The sequence below is a fragment of the Lonchura striata genome, unplaced genomic scaffold (genome assembly GCF_046129695.1).
Source record: "Lonchura striata isolate bLonStr1 unplaced genomic scaffold, bLonStr1.mat Scaffold_116, whole genome shotgun sequence".
NCBI lineage: Eukaryota > Metazoa > Chordata > Aves > Passeriformes > Estrildidae > Lonchura > Lonchura striata.
In genome coordinates this window covers 693,921-699,721 of record NW_027461084.1, presented here as the reverse complement: position 1 = coordinate 699,721, position 5,801 = coordinate 693,921, and positions in this window count along the sequence as shown.

The following is a 5,801-nucleotide window of genomic DNA, read 5'->3' as shown; positions in this document are numbered from 1 at the left end:
GACTGCTGAGTTTTCCTTCCCAGGGAAAATGGCCAAAGGATGTGCCCAGGGGCCCCTGGCCCTGGTCAGGGACCTCACTACAAAAAATCCTTATATCGAAGGATGGACCCCACACTGAAGCTGTTCCCACCTTAAACTTGTGCTGCCCTGATAGACCCAAGGGAGCCCTACAAACTGACATCAGGAACCTGGACTGCTGAGTTTTCTTTCCCAGGGAAAATGGAAAAAGGATGTGCCCAGGGGCCCCTTGCCCTGACTGCAAAAAATCCTTATATCGAAGGATGGACCCAACACCGAAGTTGTCCCCACCTCAAACTTGTGCTGCCCTGATAGACCCAAGGGAGCCCTACAAACTGACATCAGGAACCTGGACTGCTGAGTTTTCTTTCCCAGGGAAAATGGAAAAAGCATGTGCCCAGGGGCCCCTGGCCCTGGGCCCCTGGCCCTGACTGCAAGAAATCCTTATATTGAAGGATGGACCCCACACCGAAGTTGTCCCCACCTCAAACTTGTGCTGCCCTGATAGACCCAAGGGTGCCCTACAAACTGACATCAGGAACCGGGACTGCTGAGTTTTCTTTCCCAGGGAAAATGGAAAAAGGATGTGCCCAGGGGCCCCTGGCCTTGGGCTGTGGCCTGACGGCAAATAATCCTTATATCGAAGGATGGACCCGACACCAAAGTTGTCCCCACCTCAAACTTGTGCTGCCCTGATAGACCCAAGGGAGCCCTACAAACTGACATCAGGAACCTGGACTGCTGAGTTTTCTTTCCCAGGGAAAATGGAAAAAGGATGTGCCCAGGGGCCCCATGCCATGACTGCAAAAAATCCTTATATCGAAGGATGGACCCCACACCAAAGCTGTCCCAAACTCAAACTTGTGCTGACCTGATAGACCCAAGGGTGCCCTACAAACTGACATCAGGAACCTGGACTGCTGAGGTTTCTTTCCCAGGGAAAATGGAAAAAGGATGGGCCCAGGGGCCCCTGGTCCTGGGCTGGGCCTCAATGCAAAAAATCCTTATATCGAAGGATGGACCCCACACCGAAGTTGTCCCCACCTCAAACTTGTGCTGCCCTGATAGACCCAAGGGAGCCCTACAAACTGACATCAGGAACCTGGACTGCTGAGTTTTCTTTCCCAGGGAAAATGGAAAAAGCATGTGCCCAGGGACCCCTGGCCCTGGGCCCCTGGCCCTGACTGCAAGAAATCCTTATATTGAAGGATGGACCCCACACCGAAGTTGTCCCCACCTCAAACTTGTGCTGCCCTGATAGACCCAAGGGAGCCCTACAAACTGACATCAGGAACCTGGACTGCTGAGTTTTCTTTCCCAGGGAAAATGGAAAAAGCATGTGCCCAGGGGCCCCTGGCCCTGGGCCCCTGGCCCTGACTGCAAGAAATCCTTATATTGAAGGATGGACCCCACACCGAAGTTGTCCCCACCTCAAACTTGTGCTGCCCTGATAGACCCAAGGGAGCCCTACAAACTGACATCAGGAACCTGGACTGCTGAGTTTTCTTTCCCAGGGAAAATGGAAAAAGGTTGTGCCCAGGGGCCCCTGGCCTTGGGCTGTGGCCTGACGGCAAATAATCCTTATATCGAAGGATGGACCCGACACCGAAGTTGTCCCCACCTCAAACTTGTGCTGCCCTGATAGACCCAAGGGAGCCATACAAACTGACATCAGGAACCTGGACTGTTGAGTTTTCTTTCCCAGGGAAAATGGAAAAAGGATGTGCCCAGGGGCCCCTGGCCCTGACTGCAAATAATCCTTATATCGAAGGATGGACCCGACACCGAAGTTGTCCCCACCTCAAACTTGTGCTGCCCTGATAGACCCAAGGGAGCCCTACAAACTGACATCAGGAACCTGGACTGCTGAGTTTTCTTTCCCAGGGAAACTGGCCAGAGGATGTGCCCAGGGGCCCCTGGCCGTGGTCAGGGACCTCCCTACAAAAAATCCTTATATCGAAGGATGGACCCCACACTGAAGCTGTTCCCGCCTCAAACTTGTGCTGCCCTGATAGACCCAAGGGAGCCCTACAAACTGACATCAGGAACCTGGACTGCTGAGTTTTCTTTCCCAGGGAAAATGGAAAAAGGATGTGCACAGGGGCCCCTGGCCCTGACTGCAAAAAATCCTTATATCGAAGGATGGACCCCACACCGAAGTTGTCCCCACCTCAAACTTGTGCTGCCCTGATAGACCCAAGGGAGCCCTACAAACTGACATCAGGAACCTGGACTGCTGAGTTTTCTTTCCCAGGCAAAATAGCCAAAGGATGTGCCCAGGGTCCCTGGCCCTGGGACCCTGGCCCTGACTGCAAAGAATCCTTATATCGAAGGATGGACCCCACACCGAAGTTGTCCCCACCTCAAACTTGTGCGGCCCTGATAGACCCAAGGGAGCCCTACAAACTGACATCAGGAACCTGGACTGCTGAGTTTTCTTTCCCAGGGAAACTGGCCAGAGGATGTGCCCAGGGGCCCCTGGCCCTGGGCAGGGGCCTCACTTGAAAAAATCCTTATATCGAAGGATGGACCCCACACCGAAGTTGTCCTCACCTCAAACTTGTGCTGCCCTTATAGACAAAAGGGAGCTCTACAAACTGACATCAGGAACCTGGACTGCTGAGTTTTCTTTCCCAGGGAAAATGAAAAAGGATGTGCCCAGGGGCCCCTGGCCCTGACTGCAAAAAATCCTTATATCGAAGGATGGACCCCACACCGAAGTTGTCCCCACCTCAAACTTGTGCTGCCCTGATAGACCCAAGGGAGCCCTACAAACTGACATCAGGAACCTGGACTGCTGAGTTTTCTTTCCCAGGGAAAATGGAAAAAGGATGTGCCCAGGGGCCCCTGGTCCTGACTGCAAAGAATCCTTATATCGAAGGATGGACCCCACACCGAAGTTGTCCGCACCTCAAACTTGTGCTGCCCTGATAGACCCAAGGGAGCCCTACAAACCGACATCAGGAACCTGGACTGCTGAGTTTTCTTTCCCAGGGAAAATGGAAAAAGGATGTGCCCAGGGGCCCCTGGCCCTGACTGCAAAAAATCCTTATATCGAAGGATGGACCCCACACCGAAGTTGTCCCCACCTCAAACTTGTGCTGCCCTGATAGACCCAAGGGAGCCCTACAAACTGACATCAGGAACCTGGACTGCTGAGTTTTCTTTCCCAGGGAAAATGGAAAAAGGATGTGCCCAGGGGCCCCATGCCCTGACTGCAAAAAATCCTTATATCGAAGGATGGACCCCACACCAAAGCTGTCCCAAACTCAAACTTGTGCTGACCAGATAGACCCAAGGGAGCCCTACAAACTGACATCAGGAACCTGGACTGCTGAGGTTTCTTTCCCAGGGAAAATGGAAAAAGGATGTGCCCAGGGGCCGCTGGTCCTGGGCTGGGCCTCAATGCAAAAAATCCTTATATCGAAGGATGGACCCCACACCGAAGTTGTCCCCACCTCAAACTTGTGCTGCCCTGATAGACCCAAGGGAGCCCTACAAACTGACATCAGGAACCTGGACTGCTGAGTTTTCTTTCCCAGGGAAAATGGAAAAAGCATGTGCCCAGGGACCCCTGGCCCTGGGCCCCTGGCCCTGACTGCAAGAAATCCTTATATTGAAGGATGGACCCCACACCGAAGTTGTCCCCACCTCAAACTTGTGCTGCCCTGATAGACCCAAGGGAGCCCTACAAACTGACATCAGGAACCTGGACTGCTGAGTTTTCTTTCCCAGGGAAAATGGAAAAAGGATGTGCCCAGGGGCCCCTGGCCCTGGGCTGTGGCCTGACGGCAAATAATCCTTATATCGAAGGATGGACCCGACACCGAAGTTGTCCCCACCTCAAACTTGTGCTGCCCTGATAGACCCAAGGGAGCCCTACATACCGACATCAGGAACCTGGACTGTTGAGTTTTCTTTCCCAGGGAAAATGGAAAAAGGATGTGCCCAGGGGCCCCTGGCCCTGACTGCAAAAAATCCTTATATCGAAGGATGGACCCCACAACGAAGTTGTCCCCACCTCAAACTTGTGCTGCCCTGATACACCCAAGGGAGCCCTACAAACTGACATCAGGAACCTGGACTGCTGAGTTTTCTTTCCCAGGGAAAATGGAAAAAGGATGTGCCCAGGGGCCCCTGGCCCTGACTGCAAAAAATCCTTATATCGAAGGATGGACCCCACACTGAAGCTGTCCCCACCTCAAACTTGTGCTGCCCTGATAGACCCAAGGGAGCCCTACAAACTGACATCAGGAACCTGGACTGCTGAGTTTTCTTTCCCAGGGAAACTGGCCAGAGGATGTGCCCAGGGGCCCCTGGCCCTGGTCAGGGACCTCCCTACAAAAAATCCTTATATCGAAGGATGGACCCCACACTGAAGCTGTTCCCGCCTCAAACTTGTGCTGCCCTGATACACCCAAGGGAGCCCTACAAACTGACATCAGGAACCTGGACTGCTGAGTTTTCTTTCCCAGGGAAAATGGAAAAAGGATGTGCACAGGGGCCCCGGGCCCTGACTGCAAAAAATCCTTATATCGAAGGATGGACCCCACACCGAACTTGTCCCCACCTCAAACTTGTGCTGCCCTGATAGACCCAAGGGAGCCCTACAAACCGACATCAGGAACCTGGACTGCTGAGTTTTCTTTCCCAGGGAAAATGGAAAAAGGATGTGCCCAGGGGCCCCTGGCCCTGACTGCAAAAAATCCTTATATCGAAGGATGGACCCCACACCGAAGTTGTCCCCACCTCAAACTTGTGCTGCCCTGATAGACCCAAGGGTGCCCTACAAACTGAGATCAGGAACCTGGACTGCTGAGGTTTCTTTCCCAGGGAAAATGGAAAAAGGATGTGCCCAGGGGCCCCATGCCCTGACTGCAAAAAATCCTTATATCGAAGGATGGACCCCACACCAAAGCTGTCCCAAACTCAAACTTGTGCTGACCAGATAGACCCAAGGGTGCCCTACAAACTGACATCAGGAACCTGGACTGCTGAGGTTTCTTTCCCAGGGAAAATGGAAAAAGGATGTGCCCAGGGGCCCCTGGCCCTGGGCCCCTGGCCCTGACTGCAAGAAATCCTTATATTGAAGGATGGACCCCACACCGAAGTTGTCCCCACCTCAAACTTGTGCTGCCCTGATAGACCCAAGGGAGCCCTACAAACTGACATCAGGAACCTGGACTGCTGAGTTTTCTTTCCCAGGGAAACTGGCCAGAGGATGTGCCCAGGGGCCCCTGGCCCTGGTCAGGGACCTCCCTACAAAAAATCCTTATATCGAAGGATGGACCCCACACTGAAGCTGTTCCCGCCTCAAACTTGTGCTGCCCTGATAGACCCAAGGGAGCCCTACAAACTGACATCAGGAACCTGGACTGCTGAGTTTTCTTTCCCAGGGAAAATGGAAAAAGGATGTGCACAGGGGCCCCGGGCCCTGACTGCAAAAAATCCTTATATCGAAGGATGGACCCCACACCGAACTTGTCCCCACCTCAAACTTGTGCTGCCCTGATAGACCCAAGGGAGCCCTACAAACTGACATCAGGAACCTGGACTGCTGAGTTTTCTTTCCCAGGGAAAATGGAAAAAGGATGTGCCCAGGGGCCCCTGGCCCTGGGCCCCTGGCCCTGACTGCAAGAAATCCTTATATTGAAGGATGGACCCCACACCGAAGTTGTCCCCACCTCAAACTTGTGCTGCCCTGATAGACCCAAGGGAGCCCTACAAACTGACATCAGGAACCTGGACTGCTGAGTTTTCTTTCCCAGGGAAAATGGAAAAAG